The sequence below is a fragment of the Rutidosis leptorrhynchoides genome, chromosome 6 (assembly GCF_046630445.1).
Source record: "Rutidosis leptorrhynchoides isolate AG116_Rl617_1_P2 chromosome 6, CSIRO_AGI_Rlap_v1, whole genome shotgun sequence".
NCBI lineage: Eukaryota > Viridiplantae > Streptophyta > Magnoliopsida > Asterales > Asteraceae > Rutidosis > Rutidosis leptorrhynchoides.
The window spans coordinates 345,698,975-345,726,834 of NC_092338.1; the positions used below are offsets into that span (position 1 = coordinate 345,698,975).

The window sequence follows — 27,860 nt, forward strand, 5'->3', positions numbered from 1 at the left end:
AATGAGAAATCACAACTCATTTCTGTGTTGAAAGCTCATAAACCAGCCATTGCATGGAAGATTCATGATATTAAAGGAATAAGTCCTTCGTATTGCACACATAAAATCCTTATGGAAGAAGGTCATAAAACGTATGTGCAACGCCAATGAAGACTAAATCCTAATATGCAAGATGTAGTTAAGAAAGAGATTATTAAACTGCTAGATGCAGGTCTAATTTATCCAATCTCTGATAGTCCATGGGTAAGCCCAGTTCAATGCGTACCTAAGAAGGGTGGCATGACTGTCATTACAAATGAGAAAAATGAGCTTATTCCTACTAGAACTGTAACAGGATGGCGTGTGTGTATTGATTATAGAAAATTAAATGACGCCACCAGAAAAGATCACTTTCCCTTACCTTTCATTGATCAAATGTTGAAAAGATTAGCCGGAAATAGTTACTATTGTTTTCTAGATGGATTTTCCGGATATTTTCAAATTCCAATAGCACCCGAAGATCAAGAGAAAACCACATTCACGTGCCCTTATGGTACTTTTGCTTACAAACGCATGCCATTTGGACTTTGCAACGCCCCTGCAACCTTTCAAAGGTGTATGATGGCGATTTTTCATGACATGATAGAAGAATGCATGGAAGTTTTCATGGATGACTTTTCAGTCTTCGGTGATACATTTGAATCATGTCTAGCTAATCTTGAACGAATGCTTATTAGATGCGAACAGTCAAATCTAGTACTTAATTGGGAGAAATGCTATTTCATAGTTAAAGAAGGCATCGTTCTTGGTCATAAAATTTCAAAAGAAGGAATTGAAGTGGATAGAGCTAAAGTAGATGTAATTGCTAAACTTTCACATCCCACCAATGTTAGAGGAGTTAGGAGTTTTCTAGGGCATGCCGGTTTTTACCGACGTTTCATAAAAGATTTTTCTAAAATTGCCATTCCTACGAATAAACTCCTAGAAAAGGATGCTCCATTCATCTTTTTCAGATGAATGTATCAAATCTTTTAATATTCTTAAAGAGAAACTCACTAATGCGCCGATCATGATAACACCAAATTGGAATCTACCATTTGAACTAATGTGCGATGCAAGTGATTTTGCAATGGGAGCCGTTTTAGGACAAAGGATTGAAAAACGATTTCAACCTATATATTATGCTAGTAAGACGTTACAAGGAGCACAAACGAACTATACAACTACTGAAAAAGAACTCCTTGCTATTGTCTTTGCTTTTGACAAATTTCGATCATATCTCGTTCTAGTAAAAACGGTGGTCTATACCGACCATTCTGCTCTTAGATACCTATTTTCGAAACAAGATGCTAAACCAAGATTAATCCGTTGGATCTTACTCTTACAAGAGTTTGATATTGAAATCCGAGATAAAAGAGGAGCAGAAAATCTCGCCGCTGATCATCTTTCTCGTCTTGAAAATCCCGAATTAGAAGTTCTAAATGAATCGGCCATACAAGACAACTTTCCTGATGAATATCTATTGAAGATAGATTATAAAGAAATTCCATGGTTTGCAGACTATGCAAACTATTTAGTATGTGGATTCCTTGAAAAAGGATTATCGTACCAAAGACGAAAGAAATTCTTCAGTGATATAAAACACTATTTTTGGGACGATCCACATCTGTTTAAAAGTTGTCCCGATGGAATAATACGCCGATGTGTATTTAGAGATGAAGCTAGTAAAATATTAAACCATTGTCACACAGGACCAACAGGAGGGCATTATGGGCCTCAACTAACAGCAAGAAAAGTTTATGATGCTGGATTCTATTGGCCTACAATTTACAAAGACGCACACCTTCTTTGCAAATCCTGTGATGCTTGTCAAAGGGCCGGAAAAATAAGTCAACGTGATGAAATGCCACAAAATGTCATCCAAGTATGTGAAGTATTTGACATTTGGGGTATTGACTTTTTGGGTCCATTTCCAAAATCTCATAATAATCTATATATACTCGTAGCCATTGATTATGTATCTAAATGGGCAGAAGCACAAGCTCTCCCAACTAACGATGCACGAGTTGTAGTCAACTTTTTAAAACGTCTTTTTGCAAGGTTTGGAACACCGAAAGCTTTAATAAGTGATCGGGGTTCTCATTTCTGTAATAATCAACTTGAGAAAGTTCTTAAAAGATATGGAGTAACTCATAAAATCTCCACCGCATATCATCCGCAAACAAGTGGACAAGTTGAAAATACCAACCGAGCTTTAAAACGTATTCTAGAGAAAACCGTAGGATCAAATTCGAAGGAATGGTCCATTAAATTGGAGGATGCACTCTGGGCTTTTAGAACAGCCTACAAAACTCCAATTGGAACCACACCTTTTAGACTTGTTTATGGAAAAGCATGTCATCTTCCAGTAGAAATTGAACACAAAGCATTTTGGGCTTTGAAGACATGTAATCTTGATTTACATGAAGCTGGACGTCTACGATTAAGTCAACTAAACGAATTAGAAGAATTAAGACATGAAGCATACGAAAATTCGTTAATCTATAAGGAAAGAACGAAGAAATGGCATGATAAAAGAATCAGAAGTTCAAAAGAATTTAAGGAAGGAGACAGAGTTCTTCTTTTCAATTCACGATTCAAGCTATTTCCTGGAAAATTGAAATCAAGATGGTCTGGACCATTCATAGTCAAAAGAGTTTTCCCATACGGAACAGTAGAATTGATAAATTCAAATGGGATTGAATTTAAAGTTAATGGTCACAGAGTTAAACACTACATAGATGGTCCGATGGAAGTCGACAACGAAGTTAATCACAATTTCGACACCACAGCTAACTAAGTGTGGGGAGAATCAAGTCTTTAAAGGATAATATGTATTTCTGTTAGAGTTAGATTGTCTGTTTTCGTGTAGTTCTCGAAAATGGAACCCGAATGGTCTTTTCCTAGCAGACCCTAAAGAACTAGTCTTCTCCCCCCATTCTGAATTTTTATTTTTTTTAGGTTTTTACAAAATGAAGACTGCCTGTGAACTAAACCATGGTCTAATGCTACACGCTTTGATCACTAAACGTAATAATGACACACTACCGAGTGAAATAGTATCAGTAATCAGAGAAAGATTGGACGGAGTTAGAAAAGAATCCAGATGCGAAGATAATAAGTTACAATTTGGTAAAGGAAAATCAAAATCCGCAGCGAAAAGAAGAGCACGACACCTAGAAAGATGTCACAAATGCGGAAAATGGTCACATGAAGGTAAATGTTCAAATAATCAAACCTATTCAAATACCGAATTTGTTACTTTATGCAGAGACGGACCGTTCGTATGTTTAGAAGAAAAAACACTGAATGCTCGAGGTTACGCCTATGTAGCCATGGAAAACCAATTAAACCGACTATCTTATGAATGGGATAGATCATATAACTAAGAAATCTATTTCACAGGTAAGTCTGTACAAACTTTATTTTTATTTTTATTTTTAACCTTTTGATAATAAAAGCTAATTTGTTCGCTATAAAGTATTAAATTGGTATTGAATAAAATTAGGTTTGGCGACCGAAATTATTGATATCATTCAAAAATTTATTACATCACTGCGAAATTTAACGTTTATTCTTAAGGTATAAATATCTTTAATCAATCAACCCAAAATATTTCAAAAACTCGTCATGGGTTAAATTAGGTCTTGGAACCGAAATTACTTTACCAAAAAGAGGGGCGCATATTTTTGATAATATTTGATTGATTAAAGTGGGATAAAAAGCCAAAAAGATTTTTAATTTTATTTTTACCATGTTTTTAAAATTAATATATAAATCTTAAATTAATATTGTAAACTTTATAAAAACAATATATTTAAAATTGTAAATATTTGAAAAATTAATATAAGTTTGGTGTGAATTTATAATATGAATTTTTAAATTAAGTTTGGTGTGAATTTTTAAAATATGAATTTTATTTTTATGCATTTCAAATTTTAAGTTTGGTGTGAATTTTTAATATTAATTTTGAATTTTATATTTAAGTTGTGTGAATTTAAAAACAAAAATTTACTTTATCTCATTAAGTTAAAAATATGATTTTTAAAATTCGTCGTGAGTTGAAGACTAGGTCTTTGAACCGAAATTGCTTTACCCGAGGGAGGGACGAGAACTTTTATTATCATTATTTTTAATCTTATTGAATTAAAGTATGCCAAAAACATTAAAAACCCCAAAAATCTTAGCTTTTAAAACAATCGCTACAAAAAGACAAATTTTAAAATTTTGTCGAAGGACAGACTAGGACATCGATCCGAAACGACCTCGTCCTAAATAACAAGGGAAACAAAATTTTAAAATTAATTACTTAATTGTTTTAATTAGTATAAGATATAAATAAAATATAAAAAAAAAAAATTAACAAACTCCGCGACTCGCGGAGTTTGAAGGTTTAAACCCCGCGACTCGCGGGAGGACCAAAAATCAGAAAAAAAAATATAAACGCAGAACAGCTCAGTCCACACCACAAACTCAAAAAAAAACTGCGAAAATACTGCCGAAAAAACCCGCAAAAACACCCCAAAATCACAATTTTTAACCGTTAATCATCAAATCTTTTACTAAAATCATGTTGAGAAGTATGCTATCAAGGAATTACTCAAGAAAAACGGTAAATTTCTACACCTAAACACCATTTAATCCGAAAATTAGTGTTCTTGAGCAATTTTTTCCCCAATTTGATTTTGATGCTTTTTAGTGTAATTATGCTTAAATTGCTTATGTATTATGCTTGTATAACCTAGATTGATGCTATTTAACATGATTAGAAGCCTTAAACTTCAAATTTTGAGTAATATAGGATTTGTGTTCTTGAGCAAATTTGGGGCTTTTTGATATAAACAGGTTATGGCCGATTTTCGTCATGAATTGTTGCTAAATTAAGTAGTGTAACATGTTTAGGTAGTTAAATGATCCAAACTTTGAGCCTAAACATGATTTTGAGAATTAAAGTGGACTTTTTCAAGTCTAAAATTCATGAACTTGATTTTTGAAAGATAATGCCATTTGAAACTTGTTTAATTGCTAGTAATGATTATTTTGACATGTTATTTGAGTTGAATGCTTATGAACTTGACGAACATTTTCGTATATGCTTATTTGAAAAACTGTAGATTTGATAAAAATATGAAAATGAGCTTAAGTTTGATATAAATTGATCATGTCATTGTAATTATTTTGATTGATGATTTTGCTGACACTAATGCATATTTGGATGCACAAAAATTGTATTTAATGTGTTTTGCAGACTGAAAGGGGTGAATCTTCATCCCAAGCTCGCAATGCTCCTGCTGAGAATGCGGAACAACAGGAGGTGGATAACTACTACAAACAAGATATACCTCATCCAGTCATGACATTTTCTGATATGCACTTGGAAGATTTGCATCCGAACCTGAGATTTGACAGACTTTGGATAGATTATCCAAAATACCAAAGGGGTTTGCATACTCTTCATTCTAAAGTTGTTGAGGTACCTAGGGTCATAGAATGGGGACCATTAGAAGCTGTAGAATTGGCCGGGCCAATTAGGGAATTACTTGCACAGAGGTATGGTAATTCTACTTTTAACGACTGGGTACGTTTATTCACCATGCGTAGACCTGTATATAAAGTATGGTGTGAAGAATTGTTATGTAGTATAGAATTAAATGATCGGGTAGCTAGTTTAACCGATCGATCTTTTATTAGATTTTTGTTAGGAGGTTCGATGCGCCACATGTCTTTACTAGACATGGCTCAGGCTTTACGTATATATACGCCTGAGGAGTTAGCATCTGCCGATTGTAGAGGGTTGATACTAAATGGTAGAAAGATAGATGAAAATTTTGATACACATGGTGTATGGAGTCAAATGACAAGCCATCACCGATTCAAAGGGGGAAATTACTCTTATTTAGATATAGATAGAGCTGAATTAAGAGTAATTCATAGGTTTTTAGCAAATTCGATTACACAAAGAGGTAAGAACAAGGAAAAGGTAAATGAACAGGATTTGTTTTACCATATGTGTATTCGAGACCCACAAAGCGCTGTAAGTATACCTTATTGTGTGGGTTATTATTTATCAGCTATGGTTAGGGGGATGAGACCGCATAGCATAATAGGAGGTGGTATTTTTATTACTTTGATTGCTGAATATCTCGGTGTGGATATAAGTCGGGGGTGATTATTAGTTGAAGAACCAGAACCCCGCGATACAATAGGTTTAAATGTATACCATGGTGTGAAAGTTTTGAAGAGGCGAAATAACGCCGCAGTACAATACCATGGTAGACATCCACAGGTTGAGAGAAACCAACAGCAAGGTAATGTAGGAGGGGGAAATGAAATGCAAGAAATGCAAAGGTTTATAGCTTCACAGGAGTACGAAAATGCTAGACAGAGAGCATTTGAAGATTGGCAAGTTCATCAAAACCAAATCATAGCTCATTGCCAACATATAGGTAGAAACTATATTCCTACTCCAAAACCCATATTCCCTCCCTGGTCTATAGAGATGCAACCACCGTATCCTACGTATAACCCAGCCGAAGCATTCTATAGCACCTATGGTTATGCATGGAACCCCTATTGGTATCAGTATCATCCCTAGTCTACTTAGTTTTATTTATTTTGTAATTTGTAATGTTGATACATTTAATACTTATGTTAATATTATAATAGTTTTTATAATTTTCTAACTTTTATTCTTAGATTTTAATAATTTTTGAATGTGGGGTAATATACCAAACTTCAAAAATATGTATATATGTTTGCAGTTTATCTTATGTACACAACAGGGTAAAACAACGCATTTTCAAAGACTGGCATTAAGTTCTGCAAAAGCAACTAATTTTGACGACAAGATGCAAAATATATGTGAAATAACAACAAGACGGAATGAACAAATGATGTGCACCATTTATCATTCAGCAAACAAACGCCAATATATTTGGAAACTTTGGTAAAATTTAATCATTTTCACACAAATCACCCTCAATAATTTAAATTGTTACTGATTTCTTGCAAATGAGGGCATTGCAAGACCTTAAGTGTGGGAAGGGGTTAAATTCTTTCAGATTTTAAAATTTTTACTTTATACACTTGGTTACCATTAGAAATACTTGTAAAGTAGTAGTTGTATTAGAATCTAGTGCTCTCTGATAATAAAGAACAGCCCTAGTCTTATATACTGACTACCCAATTCTAGTAAAATTTTTCAAAATTTTCAATTAAATGAACTCAAAATCATGTTTATACATATTTATGAACGATAAAACTAGGTTTTAACACCGAAATTATTGTTACCTCAGAAAGGACATAAATTGAGAAACAAACCAAAATGTTAAAATTCATTTAAAATGGAATAGAGGACGATAAAAAGGAAAATAAAAGCCAAGTGTGGGAAAATTTACCAAGTTATCTTAAACATATGTCACATATATCTATAACAAATAACTGAAAATACTTTTGCTTTGGACTAAACTAAACTGTTTTTCCCGATGAAAGAAAAAAAGAGATGGATCTACACGATGAATCAATTCCATCATTAAAAGGAAGTAAAGTCTTCCGAAAAAGACACGCGCTTCTTGATTTAGGTCAAGAAGTTGTGGTCCAGACCAGCTGTAGGTTGACGAAAAATCTAGAAAAGTCATCACTAAAATCAGCAGGAAATCCACGGACCTCAGCATTAAACAGGGTCGCCAAGTGGTCAGATTTATCCTAACCATGAGAAGGATTTATCTCGTAAAATGGGGGGCACCATGCAAATTAGCTGGATAAGACTAATGAATCAGATCCCCAGAAAGGATAATCTCCTTAAAAGATCAAAAATCAGCTTTTAAGCCTGATATTACTCAATCCTTAAGATTGACCTTAAAGATTGAGAATTACAAACTCATGGAATTCAATGATATCTAAACTCGAGCTTGAACGAGAAAATATTTTGATCAAAATTACAAACCGATTTGTTTTCTGAAAACCCTATTTTCAATACGTTCATTACCATTGAACGTAAAATCCTAGGAATTCACCTGGAATTCATTAGGTCACCTGAACTAAATCGGGTGTCAACTGTAAGAATGGTGGTTGCATAGCATGGTCAAGGACAGGACCTTGTGCCAGACCGAAAAATTATAAGGGTGAGCTTTACTATTGTTCCTACCAAGGATAGTAATTGCATCCGACACGTTATAGACCATAATTAAAAGCATGTCAGGGGACATTGCCTTAACAGTTGCTTGTTCAACGCTTTCCTTTACAACCGGATAGTAGTTTACCGAGAGGTAATATACGGGACAAGTAAACTGGACGTGTTGCTTTCCAAATACAAGGTTAGCAAGTGGGTGACACAAAACCATAAGTTTTGAGCTAAAATTTTCAAATCTGAAACCCACCAAACCCACAAAAATATTTTGCAAACACCGGTGAAGGGTTATTCCGGAAAACTTATCTAGGGTAAAAACTAGATTTAATTTTCAAAAGATCAAATGTTTTCATAAAGATCCAATTTCCTTAATGGATCTAAATTTTTATAGTCATGTGGGACTGTAAACCATATCGTTACTACCATTGTTTATACCGCCGTATAGAAATCACTGATGTACAAAGTGTGAAGAATAAAGAAGTGATTCTAGTATTTCAAGACGATATTGCTTGAGGACAAGCAACGCTCAAGTGTGGGAATATTTGATAATGCTAAAAACGAACATATATTTCATAGCATTATTCCTCAAGAAAGACAAGCTTTTAGTTGCAATTGTTCTATTTAAAAGTGATATTCGTTTAAATAATAAAAGGTGAAGACAAAAGACAGATTCGACGAATTGAAGACGCAAACGACCAAAAAGCTCAAAAGTACAAAATACAATCAAAGAGGTTCCAATTATTGATAAGAAATGTCTCGAAATTACAAGAGTACAAGATTCAAAACGCAAAGTACAAAATATTAAATTGTACGCAAGGACGTTCGAAAATTCGGAACCGGGACCAGAGTCAACTCTCAACGCTCGACGCAACGGACTAAAAATTACAAGTCAACTATGCACATAAATATAATATAATATTTAAATAATTCTTATAATTATTTATATATTATATAAATAATAAAAATCCGTCGGCAAGAAACTCTCCAAAGTTTGTGAGCTGTATTTTCAAACTCCGCGACTCGTGGAGTTTGAAGGCAAAAAATGCCGTGAGTCGCGGAGCCCCAAATTCTGAAACTCCCTATAAAAGCAAACGAATTCTGATCGCAAAAAACGAACATATATCCATCCATCTCTCTATCTATATCGTAATATTTATATTTATAATTTATATTTTAATTTTAATTTTAATTATAATTCTAATAATAAGGGTATGTTAGCGAATGTTGTAAGGGTGTAAGTCGAAATTCTGTCCGTGTAACGCTACGCTATTTTTAATCATTGTAAGTTATGTTCAACCTTTTTAATTTAATGTCTCGTAGCTAAGTTATTATTATGCTTATTTAATCCGAAGTAATCATGATATTGGGCTAATTATTAAAATTGGGTAATTAGGCTTTGTACCATAATTGGGGTTTGGACAAAAGAACGACACTTGTGGAAATTAGACTATGGGCTATTAATGGGCTTTATATTTGTTTAACTAAATGATAGTTTGTTAATGTTAATATAAAGATTTACAATTGGGCGTCCCTATAAATTACCATATACACTCGATCGGACACGATGGGCGGGGTATTTATATGTACGAATAATCGTTCATTTAACCGGACACGGGAATGGATTAATAGCCACTAGAATAATTAAAACAGGGGTGAAATTATGTACAAAGACACTTGGTATAATTGATAACAAAATATTAAAACCTTGGGTTACACTCAGTCGACATCCTGGTGTAATTATTAAACAAAGTATTAAAATCTTGTTACAGTTTAAGTCCCCAATTAGTTGGAATATTTAACTTCGGGTATAAGAATAATTTGACGAGGACACTCGCACTTTATATTTATGACTGATGGACTGTTATGGACAAAAACCAGACGGACATATTAAATAATCCAGGACAAAGGACAATTAACCCATGGGAATAAACTAAAAATCAACACGTCAAACATCATGATTACGGAAGTTTAAATAAGCATAATTCTTTTATTTCATATTTAATTTCCTTTATTTTATATTTAATTGCACTTCTAATTATAGCACTTTATTTGTTGTTATTATATTTAATTGCACTTTTAATTATCGTACTTTTTAATTATCGCAAGTTTATTTTATCGCACTTTTATTATTCGCAATTTCATTATCGTTATTTACTTTACGCTTTAAATTAAGTCTTGTATTTATTTATTATTTTACATTTGGTTTTAACTGCGACTAAAGTTTTAAAAATCGACAAACCGGTCATTAAACGGTAAAAACCCCCCTTTATAATAATAATATTACTTATATATATATTTGTATTTTTATAAAAGTAAACTAATATAGCGTTAAGCTTTGTTTAAAGATTTTCCCTGTGGAACGAACCGGACTTACTAAAAACTACACTACTGTACGATTAGGTACACTGCCTATAAGTGTTGTAGCAAGGTTTAAGTATATCCATTCTATAAATAAATAAATATCTTGTGTAAAATTGTATCGTATTTAATAGTAATTTCTGCTAAAATATAATAGCTATTTTATATACACCTCGCATAACTATCAGTAACATGTGGTTGGATCATCATCTCGATTGTTCATTGTTTGAAGTGTCTTCAGAAATTTCGAAGGGTTTGAACACAGATTGTAATCATCAATATATATATAATGTTCTAGCAAAGTTTTGAAGTCAAAGTATAGCTTTGAAAGATGTAGAAATCTAAGAGTGATGATACCGGATTATATTTTGAATTGAATTTGACGATATCAAAATCAGAATATGTAATTGAATTTGAATGAGTATGGTTGTTTTGGTTTCTATAAAAGAATGTATATTGTTGTGAAAGTAGTGAGTGTAATTAGTGTTTGCTGAATCAGATTCGAAGGATGTAACACATTAATTGTGAATATATATATCTCTCAGGTGTTACCTACCTGTTAAAAAAAATTTTCACAATTAATATTCTGTACAAAAGAATTTTATTATAGTCTTTATGAAAATATATGTGTGTATATTTTCTTCAGATGTAACATATATTTAATGAGTTAATATTAGACTCATTTGATTTACGGTTGAAACTAGAATTGAATAATCCCTAAAGACTTTAGAAATTTCATAACTTTTACGGAGTATTTATTCAATGAAGTTGAAATTATGAATTAATACTTCCTTATTTGTTGACGCATGATGTTGGTGTTTGTGGAATTCTTGTAAACTTCGCAAGGTACGAATAATGTTATCTGAAAAGTTTCGAGTACATTGATGATGAAAGTGTAAAGTCAAACATATATTTGAATAATATACTTGATTTATTATGAATTGGAATTTATTGAATTGAGACAGAGATTGTAGACAACGATGGTTAAGTTGCAAACGAAGGACGTAATATATTGCATATTTGTAATATGAATTAACCGAGTAGTTAAGATTCACACATAATAGCTTAGTACGGAAAGATTTATTATGGTTTAAAATTATATATATATAAGATACACATATAAATCCTTCAGTGGAAATGAATTAATACTTCATAACTCGTTGATATGAAATACTTGTTGTTGATTGGTAATGATGTCCATAGTGATTCTTGAACTGTCGGAGCTTGTGATGTTATAAGTGCTGCTAGTGCTGATGATGCTCACGATACTGACGGTGCTGGTGATGTTAACGGTACCGTTGATGCTGCTGGTAAAACAAGTCTAGCTTGTAAATCACGCATCATTCTTGTCAGGGTTTCTATTCTTCCTTCTATTATTTTGGTTCATTCATCTAATTTATGGTTAGGGATGGAATAGATAATCTCTAAGACTTTTAGAGATTACATAATTTCCGCAGAATGTTTTTCTAATGAAGTTATGAATTAATACTTCATCAGTTATTGTTGTTGGTATTCTTTGGTATCTATGGTGCGTATGACGTTGATGTTCGAGGTACAGATTGTGATGTTGAAGTGTGAGATGTGGATGTTGTTGTTGGTGGTGATAATGGTACTGTTGGTTTTGCAGATGGTGGTTCTGGTTATGCTGCTGGTGCAACTTCTGGTGTTTGTAACCTTTACACCTTATTCTCCAAAGCCACTACCCGAGCGCGAAGCTCGTTGACTTCTTCTATTACACCGGGATGATTGTCGGTTCGGACGAGCGGATGAATAAGATCTAGAATCAGAGATAGTATATAATCATGACGAGATACTCTGGAAATGAGAGAGAAGATGGTGTCTCGAACAGGTTCGCTGGTAAGTGCTTCAGGTTCTTCACCAAGAGGGCAATGTGGTGGATGGAAGGGATCACCTTCTTCTTGTCTCCAATGATTGAGGAGGGTACGAACTGTGACGACCCAGAAATTTTTGACCAAATTTAAACTTAAATATTATATAGTTTCGACACGATAAGCAAAGTCTATTAAACTGAGTCTCAAAATGTTGGAACTATTTATCATAAATACATTTGACTTTGACCATTACCGACGATTCACGAACAATTGTTGTAAACTAATATGTATGTATATATATGTGTAAATATAAATACTAGTATGATAATAAAATTTAGATAGTAAACTACAATTAAATCATTAGAATTAACTATGTAAAAATAATATACAAAGTAAATAAGTGTGATTAAAATGAATATATATAAATATATATATAATTTATAATTAGTTGTAAGATATAAATAAATGTTATCACATAATATAATATTGTATATTATATTTGTTACATCATTACATTCAATATTAATAATATTATTAAGACTTATACATTTGAGTTAATATAATTACTAATATTATTGTATCATTGTCAACATCATTATTATTATTAATCTCTTTATCAATAGTATTATTATTGTTAACAATATTATTATCAGTAGTATAAATAGTATTAATATATTTGTATTAGTGACTTATTAAAAATTTAGAATCAGATACTAAAATATATAAAACTTGAGGTGTGCAAGTATTGTTATTGATATTATTGATATTTATTATTATTATTATTAGTAATAAAATTAATATTTAATATAATTATTATTATTATGTTTCTTTATATAATTCATATACTAATATATTTACATATTCAATATAAAAGAATACAAATAAATATATGCAGAATATATATACATGTACACATAAATTTATATATACATATAATTACAGCCACATCATATAAATCTATATAATTATTATAAAACTTTGATTATTATTAAATATAATTATTAATCAGTATATATATTATATGATATCATGCGAATAAGAAGCTGGATCCGTTGCACATACCCATCACACTGTAACAAATTTTGTTCTTGTCTCTGGATCTACTACAAAAACGAATCTATACACAGGATTAATCTAAATTCAGATGGAAATCCATATCACTTTTTATTTTTTATTATTTATTTGTACGATTAATTGATATTTGGCGATTTGCTTCTGCCATAAACCAATTAAGTCAAGATATTTGAGAAGAGGGATTCAGTATGTCATTATCAGTATCAAATAAGATCAATACAGCCTTTATTTACTTGAATTTGAAACAAATTTTCTTTTAAAAGAGCAGTCCATGCTCTGTTCGTCTCTCATATTACCCAAAGCTCGATTTTGTATAAAATTTAAAAATCTATAATTGCAGATGTGTTAAGAATCTTTCATTTAGTCTATCTGCAAGTTTTTATTAACCAATTCGTTCTATTAATTTCAAATTTCGTGAGTCAAAGTTAATTTTTTTTTTAAACAAAAAAAGTCAAACTGAATTCTATGAACAAATTCGATTTCTGTGTTACAAATTAGATTCAATTGATTATGAAGAAAGTTTCTAAGAGTGATTTGCGAAATATTCTGTATAGAAATCATGGGTTAAAATGTCTCAATTTTAAAATCACCATTTATGTTCATCGTTTCCATTTTTTTTTCTGTTACAGCGAGCTGTACAAATTCTTTCTGCTATTTTAATTAATACCAGCAAATTTCATACAGCTCTGTTTAGTTTATAAATACAGAAAAACAAATCCAATGTGTGGGTGTGTGATTGAATTGATCCTGAGTCGATTTAAGTTTGTGAAAACGAAGTAGAAATAGGGTGACAGGATAAACGGGTTATAAATTAATTCGATTGGGATTATAACAGAAAGACAGTCACGGAGCAATGGTGTAGGGTGTTAGCGGGTTATCGAGAGGTTGCGGGTTCGAGCCTCGTTATGGGCAATTCTTTTTACACAAGCTTTAAAGGGTATACACAACTATTTTTTTTATTTTTATTATTCTTATTAATTATTATGATTATTATTATTATTATTTTTACTTCTATTATTATTTATTGTTGTTATTGTTATTATTATTACTATTAAAAATTATTATCATTAGTATTAATATGATCAATAAAAGTTTTGTTGTTATTTTTACTAACATAAGTATCATTATTCACAATATTACTATTATTATTAATATTATCATTATTCATAACGTTATTATTATTATCACTAGTAAAACAATAACATTAAAACTATCATTTTTAACAAATAAATATTTTGTACACAAAAACACACTTATTATATATATACTATAATTATATTGATAATCCATATAACTATATGGAAAATATATTATCGTTATATATATGATTACATATAACAAATTAGGTATTTTTAGTATAATACTAAATATATATAGACACTAATATAACTACAATAATCCTTTTAGATATATATACATAAATAACATAATCAATATTTCATATACAAAAAGAATATAAGAGACTTATATATATATATATATATATATATATATATATATATATATATATATATATATATATATATATATATATATATATATATATATGTGTGTGTGTGTGTGTGTGTGTATTAATATAAAAATGATATAATTAATAGATTAACTATATATAAACTTATTCGATTACAATAATGTGTATTAATAAATATACAAATGAAATATGTTCGTGAATCCGAGGCCAACCCTGCATTTGTTCAATATAGTCATATGTATTTTTACCACAAAATACATTAGGTGAGTTCATTTGATTCTCTTTACATTTTTTGGGACAGAGAATACATGCACTACTTTTACAACTGCTTTATTAAATGCTTTTGAAATACATTTTGAACTGCGAATACATGAAATACTTTTATAAATGTTTGACGAGATAGACACAAGCAAAACATTCCTCGAATGAATTATGTGGACGTGATAATTGCCACCATTGAATTATGTGGACGTGATAATTGCCACAATTGATATGAATATTTTTTCCCTGATTATTATTGCTTGGTAACCTAAGAATTAGGGAACATCACTAATTTTGAGAATTAATGCACGCCTAATTGACGCGAATCCTAAAGGTAGCTACCGGGTTTAACACCCCCACCCAGAATGTTCACTAGACGGAAGGGCTAGTGGGCGTGGTGTTTAGTACTTCGAAGTTTATATGATTGTTATACAGACGAGATGTTCTGTTTTGGGGATATTATTATGCGCATTATATGTTAAGGTCGGTTACCAAGCCAAGCTATGAAAGCAATGAAAAGTGAATGTTATGTATCGAGAGAATGATTTTATACACAGATTATGTGTATGTTATTTTTGTGCACAAGATATGTGTACGGTTACTAAGATTTATGAAAGATGATTTCGTACACGAGAAAGGTGTACTGTATTTAAAAGATATCGTATGTACATTACAGGTGGGTATAGGATTCGGGCCCATTTGTACCATGTAGGATTTAAATCTTATGATCTATCAAAATGATGAATTTTATTGTTCTATGATAAACCTATGAACTCACCAACCTTTTGGTTGACACTTGAAAGCATGTTTATTCTCAGGTATGAAAGAAATCTTTCGCTGTGCATTTGCTCATATTAGAGATATTACTTGGAGTCATTCATGACATATTTCAAAAGACGTTGCATTCGAGTCGTTGAGTTCATCAAGATTATTATTAAGTCAATTATAGTTGGAGGTATTATGAAATAGTATGCTTGCTGTCAACTTTCGATGTAAAGAAAGTTTGTATTTTAAAAACGAATGCAATGTTTGTAAAATGTATCATATAGAGGTCAATTACCTCGCGATGTAATCAACTATTGTGAATCGTTTATATTGTATATGAACGGGCCTTTCAGTTGGTATCAGAGTGGTGGTCTTAGCGAACCAAGTCTGCATTAGTGTGTCTAACTGATAAGTTGTTAGGATGCATTAGTGAGTCTGGACTTCGATCGTGTCTGCATGTCAAAAGTTTTGCTTATCATTCGTGTCGAAAATCATCTACTTATTATCCTTAGAAAATTACCTGCTTATCATTCCTAGTCTAGACACATCTTACTGCATTGATTGCATGAATAGTGTATAGATAAAATTCATATCTTAGTGTATATATTATTGTTACCTTTGCCTGACAGCTTCCGTAGATTCCTCCGTAACTTATGGGGTTTTAGTATTATATATGCATATGTAAATTATGTATTGCAGGGTACTAATCTACATCCTATAATCTATTTGTTATCAAAAATCCTTCATCTGATCGTACGAGATGAATCCCTCAACCAGTTCGAGTCCCTCAGATTTCGATAGCTATTCCGATAGTTATTCTGACAGCTATTCCGACATGGATGCTCACCTAAACTCCGAAAGCAGTGCAACTGGAATGGATCAACCAATCAGCCATCCCCAAATTCATCTGATGAGTTCGTAGCCTCCTCAATCATTGGAGACAAGAAGAAGGTGATCCCTTCCATCTACCAATCGAATTCACCTTTTGACAATGAACTTGAAGCGTTTACCGGTGAACCTGTTCGAGACACCATTTTCTCTTTCATTTCCAGAGTATCTCGTCACGATCATATACTATCTCAGATTCTAAACCTCATTCATCCGCTCGTCCGAACCGACAATCATCCCGGAATAATGGAAGAAGTCAACGAACTTCACGCTCGAGTAATCAATTTGGAAAACGTGGTGCAAAACCTACCAGCTTCAGCAACATCACTAGTGCCAACAGTACCAATCAACATCAACACCAGTACCACCAACAACCCAAGTCTCAACATCACATGCCTCAACATCTCATTCTGTACCTCGAGTATAATCATCGTTCTACATGACGTTCTACATCATTTATCTTCGTTCGACATGATGATTATGTAATCTCTAATGTTTTAGAGATTATGTACTCTAGTTCTAACTAAAAAGCAAATGAGATTAATATCATGTTAACTCATTAAATCCATGATTACATCTGAAGAAAATATATATGTATATATATTTTCATAAGGATGGTAATAAAAAGTTCTTTTGTACAAACTGTAAATGGTGAAAATATTTTAACGGGTAGGTAATACCCGAGGAATATTTAGATTTCACATTAATAAGTTACATTGTACATTCTTCGAATCTGATTCAACAGTCATTTACTATCCTACTTACATCCATAGATATACGAATCCGTTCACCACAGAATAACCATTTTCATTCAATTTTATATTTGAATTTTGACCTATCAGAATCCAACAAGTGGCATAATGAAGAAAACAATGGACAAAAATAAAATTTGTTAGAAACACACAAATTAACAATGAGAACATTTGTTAAGAATCCACGCTAACAAAATCCTAACTAACTGTTCCTAGCTAACTGTTAATTCCTTATTGTACATTTTAATTATCGCAATTTATTTATTGCATTTTAATTCTCGCAATTTTATTTATCGTCATTTAATTTCTGTTATTTACTTTACACACTTTAAATATCGGGACACGTATACAAAGTATTGACATATCATATCGACGCATCTATATATATTATTTGGAATAACCATAGACACTCTATATGCTGTAATGCACGAGTTCACTATACAGGGTTGAGGTTGATTCTTAAATAATATATATACTTTGAGTTGTGATCGAGTCTGAGACATGTACACGGGTCACGATACATATTAATTAATTCGAATATTATATATTAAACTATATATGAATTATTGGACTGTTAACTGTGGACTATCGACTGTGGACTAATAATATTGGAAAATTAAAATGAATTAAAATATTGATTATAACATAAGAAACTAAACATTTATTTAAGTTTGCCACTTGATCTCATCTTAGACCTGATTTGTATCTTGACGATTACAATCTGCGTTCAAACCTTTCATGATTCTTGAAGACACCTCAATCGAGAAGATGAACCAACCGCACTTCATCTACGGAAGAAAAGATTTATGCTTATAGTTATGCACCTGAAAAACTCTCGGAAACTGAGTAAACGTTTAACATGTAGCTGTGCTAATTCCTTTAGTGTTATTATTACCCAAAATAATTTGGTAATCCCTTTCAAAGTAGCAAATTTTGTCGCAGCTCCAGCAAGTCAACTTCGACTTTTCGTTCGAAACAACCTTATTAACACCTTGATATATATATGTGTGCTCTTTTATTGTTACCGGGGAACCTTTTATATTCCACCATATTACCATCAGCGTTTAATCATCTAAAAAACAATCCTCCTGAAACCACCTCGGATTGATAACCGATGATTCAGATATCGTAGCATTAAAGGCAGAGGAAACAGAAAATTGTAGATGGTCTAAATGGCCAAAAGTTTGATGATAAAGAAAGGAGTGTTAGGAACGCTCGATAGAAAATTTGGTACTGAAAAACAGATTGAGCAAACCATAAAGGAGACCAAGGCCAAATACAAGGACCATACCATATATTCAAAGAAACCAGGTAATTCTGGATCCGATGAAACCTTCAACGAATATCTAGCTCCGTACTCATGTTAAAATCATGAGGGAAACCTTTCTTCATCAACCATCGAACTTAGAAATTCCAAAATATCATCATAAATATCTTTGATATTTCTGAAGATATTTTCATAAATATTCTCGTCCGAAATTATTTATCTCTTCGTGCTATCTATATTACATCATAAAGGAAACTACCTTAGTTTCTAAATTTCTTTAAAAATTCGAGTTTGAATTATGAATGATTTTGAAGTAGTGTTGGAAATTGATGCATGAGTTAGTATAATATAATGACACTTGATCAACGTGATTATATTACAGTAAGTTATGTTGAGTTTCTAATGGGACGTGATGATTCAAAGATCATAACGTCATCATGTGCCATGTTACATAACTCTTTCATTCTGCTTAACTTCTGAACATATCAAGAAAGTATACTCTTGATAGTTCTATTCTCAGTGATTCAGGTAATTTGACAAATCAAATCGTGCGATTACGTTCTTTCTTATTTAGAACATTAAGTTCATTCAAAATTCCGTACTTACGAATTCTGGACCGTTACTCGCTTTACTAGAGGTAGAGAAGATAATAAAAAGGCAAAGAGCTCCAAAATATAAGAGAAAATATAAAGCCCAATAACAACACCGAAATTACAAACCGTGGATATTAATACGAATAGCAATATAAAGACACGGTATAATTAAGAATAGTATCACCCCAAGGTAATAGTAGAAGTAAACAGATTTTTCTGGTGGAAGATTGAAAAAAAGGATAACAGAGGTGATAATTAGAAAAATATCAAGGATTAGAACGAGATTAAACATTTTCACAATCTTTTGGATGTATGAATTAAGAAAGAAAGTATAGGAATAGTGAGAATAATGGAACAAAAGAGTTTAATTTATAATGGAAATACCAGACAGAGTAATCGAGGCAGATCACCGTATTTAATTATAGAGATCTTAATGTCCTTACTCACCGAAGGATCAAATCTTTTAGATTTTGAAGATTTTCTTTAAATTCCTTGATTTTCGGAAATCAACCGTGACTACGTCACCAGACAAGATGAATATGCATTTATTCATTTCACTCTTTTGTGATAGCTTCATTCATGCTCTTCGAATAATCGAATTGTTTTATCTATATTAGTCAATAATGCTAAAACTCTATTTATCAACTCATATTCGTCATGAAAACATTTTTATTGCTAGCCATGACCACCTCACTCAAATTTTGGGACGAAATTTCTTTAACGGGTAGGTACTGTGACGACCCGAAAATTTTCGACCAAATTTAAACTTAAATCTTATATAGTTTCGACACGGTAAGCAAAGTCTATTAAACTGAGTCTCAAAATGTTGGAACTATTTATCATAAATACATTTGACTTTGACCATTACCGACGATTCACGAACAATTGTTGTAAACTAATATGTATGTATATATATATATATATATATATATATGTAAATATAAATACTAGTATGATAATAAAATTTAGATAGTAAACTACAATTAAATCATTAGAATTAACTATGTAAAAATAATATACAAAGTAAATAAGTGTGATTAAAATGAATATATATGAATATATATATAATTTATAATTAGTTGTAAGATATAAATAAATGTTATCACATAATATAATATTGTATATTATATTTGTTACATCATTACATTCAATATTAATAATATTATTAAGACTTATACATTTAAGTTAATATAATTACTAATATTATTGTATCATTGTCAACATCATTATTATTATTAATCTCTTTATAAATAGTATTATTATTATTAACAATATTATTATCAGTAGTATAGTATTAATATATTTGTATTAGTGACTTATTAAAAATTTAGAATCAGATATTAAAATACATAAAACTTGAGGTGTGCAAGTATTGTTATTGATATTATTGATATTTATTATTATTATTAGTAATAAAATTAATATTTAATATAATTATTATTATTATGTTTCTTTATATAATTCATATACTAATATATTTACATATTCAACATAAAAGAATACAAATAAATATATGCAGAATATATATACATGTACACATAAATTGATATATACATATAATTATAGCCACATCATATAAATCTATATAATTATTATAAAACTTTGATTGTTATTAAATATAATTATTAATCAGTATATATATTATATGATATCATGCGAATAAGAAGCTGGATCCGTTGCACATACCCATCACACTGTAAAAAATTTTGTTCTTGTCTCTGGATCTACTACAAAAATGAATCTATACACAGGATTAATCTAAATTCAGTTGGAAATCCATATCACTTTTTATTTTTTATTTTTTGTTTGTACGATTAATTGATATTTGGCGATTTGCTTCTGCCATAAACCAATTAAGTCAAGATATTTGAGAAGAGGGATTCAGTATGTCATTATCAGTATCAAATAAGATCAATACACCCTTTATTTACTTAAATTTAAAACAAATTTTCTTTTAAAAGAGCAGTCCATGCTCTGTTCGTCTCTCATATTACCCAAAGCTCGATTTTTTATAAAATTTAAAAATCTATAATTGTAGATGTGTTAAGAATCTTTCATTTAGTCTATCTGCAAGTTTTTATTAACCAATTCGTTCTATTAATTTCAAATTTCGTGAGTCAAAGTTATTTTTTTAAAAAAACAAAAAAAGTCAAACTGGATTCTATGAACAAATTCGATTTCTGTGTTACAAATTAGATTCAATTGATTATGAAGAAAGTTTCTAAGAGTGATTTGCGAAATATTCTGTATAGAAATCATGGGTTAAAACGGTCTCAATTTTAAAATCACAATTTATGTTCATCGTTTCCATTTTTTTCTGTTACAGCGAGCTGTACAAATTCTTTCTGCTATTTTAATTAATACCAGCAAATTTCATACAGCTCTGTTTAGTTTATAAATACAGAAAAACAAATCCAATGTGTGGGTGTGTGATTGAATTGATCCTGAGTCGATTTAAGTTTGTGAAAACGAAGTAGAAATAGGGTGACAGGATAAACGGGTTATAAATTAATTCGATTGGGATTATAACAGAAAGACAGTCACAGAGCAATGGTGTAGGGTGTTAGCGGGTTATCGAGAGGTCACGGGTTCGAGCCTCGTTATGGGCAATTCTTTTTACAGAAGCTTTAAAGGGTATACACAACTATTTTTTTTTATTTTTATTATTCTTATTAATTATTATGATTATTATTATTATTATTTTTACTTCTATTATTATTTATTGTTGTTATTGTTATTATTATTACTATTAAAAATTATTATCATTAGTATTAATATGATCAATAAAAGTATTTTTGTTATTTTTACTAACATAAGTATCATTATTCACAATATTACTATAATTATTAATATTATCATTATTCATAACGTTATTATTATTATCACTAGTAAAACAATAACATTAAAACTATCATTTTTAATAAATAAATATTTTGTACACAAAAACACACTTATTATATATATATACTATAATTATATTGATAATCCATATAACTATATGAAAAATATATTATCATTATATATATGATTACATATAACAAATTAGGTATTTTTAGTATAATACTAAATATATATAGATACTAATATAACTACAATAATCCTTTTAGATATATATACATAAATAACATAATCAATAATGTGTATTAATAAATATACAAATGATATAGGTTCGTGAATCCGAGGCCAACCCTGCATTTGTTCAATATAGTCATATGTATTTTTACCACAAAATACATTAGGTGAGTTCATTTGATTCCCTTTTACTCTTTACATTTTTGGGACTGAGAATACATGCGCTACTTTTACAACTGCTTTATTAAATGCTTTTGAAATACATTTTGAACTGCGAATATATGAAATGCTTTTTTAAATATTTGACGAGATAGATGTTAACACCTATTTCCTTATGAGGTAAGGCTTAGTATGTCAACAAGATACTAGAAGTGATCTAGCTTTAGGAGGGCAGAGTGTTGCTGATTGATTTTTACCCTCGGGAAATAATCCCTGCAGACCCGGTTCACAAGTGTAAGAACTTGTGGGGTGGCTTAATCAATCTGTCGTCCGCAGAGCGTATAAGTGCTAGCCGGATGATTTCTAGTGAGAGAAAGTAGAGAGAGAAAGAGAGAGGTGAAGTCTCAGCTCTCAAAGTTGTAAGAATGTCTGAACTTGTGTAAAATGACGACCCAAGGGGTCTATTTATAGTGTCAGATCTACCAGATTTGTTTGGGGACACGTGTCAAATGATGATACGTTCTGTTACATGTGCTCCGAAATTTATGCTAAATGCGGCGCTCTCCGGCCAGGGCTTATGTGCTAGGCAGCCTTCAGGGCTTACGCATGACGGAGCAGCCTGTACAGCGGAGAACGCTGGACGGACAACTCCACAAAACTGTTGTTTCCAGCCTTCCTGATGCTATTTTTATGCAACTATTATGCCTTTTATGTGTGTATACGATAGGATACACCATTAATAGACACAAGCAAAACATTCCTCGAATGAATTATGTGGACGTGATAATTGCCACCATTGAATTATGTGGACGTGATAATTGTCACAATTGATATGAATATTTTTCCCCTGATTATTATTGCTTGGTAACCTAAGAATTAGAGAACATCACTAATTTTGAGAATTAGTGCACGCCTAATTGACGCGAATCCTAAAGGTAGCTACCGGGTTTAACACCCCCACCCAGAATGTTCACTAGACGGAAGGGCTAGTGGGCGTGGTGTTTAGTACTTCAAAGTTTATATGATTATTATACAGACGAGATGTTCTGTTTTGGGGATATTATTATGCGCATTATATGTTAAGGTCGGTTACCAAGCCAAGCTATGAAAGCAATGAAAAGTGAATGTTATGTATCGAGAGAATGATTTTATACACAGATTATGTGTATGTTATTTTTGTGCACAAGATATGTGTACGGTTACTAAGATTTATGAAAGATGATTTCGTACACGAGAAAGGTGTACTGTATTTAAAAGATATCGCATGTACATTACAGGTGGGTATAGGATTCGGGCCCATTTGTACCATGCAGGATTTAAATCTTATGATCTATCAAAATGATGAATTTTATTGTTCTATGATAAACCTATGAACTCACCAACCTTTTGGTTGACACTTGAAAGCATGTTTATTCTCAGGTATGAAAGAAATCTTCCGATGTGCATTTGCTCATATTAGAGATATTACTTGGAGTCATTCATGACATATTTCAAAAGACGTTGCATTCGAGTCGTCGAGTTCATCAAGATTATTATTAAGTCAATTATAGTTGGAGGTATTATGAAATAGTATGCTTGCCGTCAACTTTCGATGTAAAGAAAGTTTGTCTTTTAAAAACGAATGCAATGTTTGTAAAATGTATCATATAGAGGTCAATTACCTCGCGATGTAATCAACTATTGTGAATCGTTTATATTGTATATGAACGGGGCATTTCACGAACCCATCCCCAATTCATCCAGAATAGATGATGGCTGATTGGTTGATCCATTCCGGTCACACTAATGAAGAATTCCGAGGTATTTGACCTCTATATGATACATTTTACAAACATTGCATTCGTTTTTTTTTTAAAACAAACTTTCATTTACATCGAAAGTTGACAGGCATGCATACCATTTCATAATATCCAACCTATAAATGACCTAATCTGTCATTTAATTAATAATAATCTCTATTGAACTCAACGACTTGAATGCAACGTCTTTTGAAATATGCCATGAATGACTCCAAGTAATATCTTTAAAATGAGTAAATGCACAGCGGAAGATTTCTCTAATACCTGAGAATAAACATGCTTAAAAGTGTCAACCAAAAGGTTGGTGAGTTCATTAGTTTATCGTAATCATTCATTTCCATCATTTTAATAGACCACAAGATTTTCATTTCCATTTCTCATAAATAAACATCCCATGCATAGAGATAAAAATCATTCATATAGATTGAACACCTGATAATCGACATTCACAAGATGCATATAAGAATATCCCCATCATTCCGGGACATCCTTCGGACATGATATTAAATTTTTGAAGTATTGAAGCATCCGCAACCATGGATGGGGCTTGTTGGGCCCGATAGATCTATCTTTAGGATTCGCGTCAATTAGGGGGCTTGGTTCCCTAATTCTTAGATTACCAGGCTAAAAGGGCATATTCGGCTTCGATCCATTCAACCATATAATGTAATTTTTGATTACTTGTGTCTATTTCGTCAAATATTTATAAAAGCGCATGTATTTTCAGTCCCAAAAATATATATTGCAAAATTATTTAAAAAGGGAGTAATGAAACTCACAATACTGTATTTCGTAGTAAAAATACATATGTCGTCATTGAACAAGTGCAAGGTTGGCCTCGGATTCACGAACCTATATTAAGTATATATATATATATCTGTTAGTCAATATATGTCTAATAATTTAGGTCAAGTCATAGTGTATCACAATCCTAGTGCTCGAGATTATTATGCAAAAGTCAACAAAAGTCATCTAATCCAAAATGACTTCCAAAAATTGTATACATAAATATAGTCGTTAACTATATCTATAAGATTTTATTAGAGTAATTAATAAAAGTCATTTGTTAATAAAATTTATATTTAAAATTTATATATGATAAAATATACTTTTATATATCTTAAATAATAAAATTTATAAAGTTCACTAAATATCATAAAAATATATAGTGGTATGTAATTATATTACGCATGGTAAAATTATCTTCGTATCACATATTTATTTGATAAAATAATATTGATAATTATAATAATAATAATAATAATAATAAGTAAAAGTTGTATTATTTTGTAATAATAATAATTATTATTATTATTCTACTTAATAATAACAATATTTATATTTACTAAAAATGATATTATGATGAAATGATAATTTTTATTAATAGTAATACTAAAATGATAATGATATTTTATATTAACAATGATATTCCTATAAATAATAATTTTTGCAAAAATGATAGTTTTAATAATAATAATACTTTTAATAATAACAATGATAAAAATAATGAAAACGATATTTTTTTTTATCTAAATCAATACCTTTCAATATTTTAATTTCATCATGATACTTATACTCATTATTTCGTAATTAATTTGTTAATAGCTTTTAGTCGTCTTTTATATCGCGTTCATAATAATGAAAATAATAGTTATCATAATAATTAGATGTTACTAATATTGGTTTTAATTATAATAATACTAATAATAATAAATATTATGATAATATTAATGATAATACTAATAACTATTTTAATGATAATAATAATAATAATAATAATAATAATACTAATTATAACCTAAACGATAATAACGATAGTAATAATAATAAAAATAACAATTTTTAATGATAATACCTTTTATTAATAACGATAATGATAATAATAATAATAATAATAATAATAATAATAATAATAATAATAATAATAATAATAATAATAATTATTATATAATAATTATAACGACGATAATAACGACGAGAATAATAATAATCATTTTAACAATAATACAAAAATTCAGTTGACTATAACTTCTAATATGGTCATCGAAACCATCCGAGTTCTAAATGAAAAGTTCTTAATTTTTCGCTAGCTTTCCAACGACATGCATATCATATACCTTATCTCAACCGCATATGTAACTAGTTCATAATCTATCGTCAACTATTTAACGACAATATTAAATGTACAAGCATGTAATATCCTATACACTCGAGCACTAGTCAAGGATACACTATTAATATATAAAAGTTAAGTTATGAGTGCTCACGTATCAATATTGTGATTCAATATTGCAGGAAAGTACGTAGACGCAATGGAGATGATAAACGCAAGGTTGACCTCACGAGCTATACCCCCGAACATTACCCATAACCTCCATAGCTATAACCCATAATTTCTTTAGCTCTATCCCTCTCGAAAAACCCGTCTTGAAATAACTCGCTCATAACCTCGTCATAGTATTTTATGTATAATAACACTAATAATAATACAACTACTAATAATAAAAATACGATTAATAATAATATTAATCTTAATAATAATAATAATATAAGTATGAATATATTGAGAGAGATATCGAGTGTGAATTATGGATTCAGAAACTTAGAACTATCGAGCTTTTAAGCAATCTTTCCCACCTAACCCCCCCATGCAATCGCATGGGGCTTGAATGGTATAGCCATGCGATCGCATGGCTAAATGAACATGGCCACATTCGACTTTTTAAACCTGCCGACACTTTATATTATTATTATATATATATTTAATTTATATAATTATTTATATATTATATTAAATTCACATGCATAGTTAATTTGTAATTTTTGTTCCGATGACTCGTACGTTATCCCTCGACTTATGATCTGGTTCCGGTTTCTCGCGGCTTTTCGTACACTCAGAAAACTAGTTCTTTATGTTACGCGACGTGTACCTATTATCAATAACTAGACTTAATCATCTATAATCTATATTACCCAAAGTATAATCTCTTCATCTGAGTGTTGTGGTCATTTGTTTCTATAAATCAATATTTCGTTGTTTATTAAAATACATTTACTAATATCAAAACGTTTTATATTTAAATTATACATTAACGCATTGTAATATATATATATATATATATTCCTATTAAAAAAATATAATTTTGTATATCTTATATATAATTGAAATATCTATCTAATTATATTTCAAAGTTCAAAACGTGTAAGTAATAGAAAATATTATGTCGTATCACGTTTACGTTTTTGAAACAATATATATATATATATATATATATATATATATATATATATATATATATATATATATATATATATATATATATATATATATATATATATGTGTAATTTATGATACAAAGCTTTAATTAAGTTCTTTAAAACTTATGAACAAATTATCTTATAAAACATTTTTCTAATAAAGTT

The 27,860-nt window shown here is 30.4% G+C and overlaps 1 pseudogene; it reads left to right on the forward strand.

Moving 5' to 3' along the window:
• The window catches only part of LOC139854767 (uncharacterized), a 158,268-nt pseudogene that overhangs the window by 76,569 nt on the left and 53,839 nt on the right, over positions 1–27,860 (forward strand).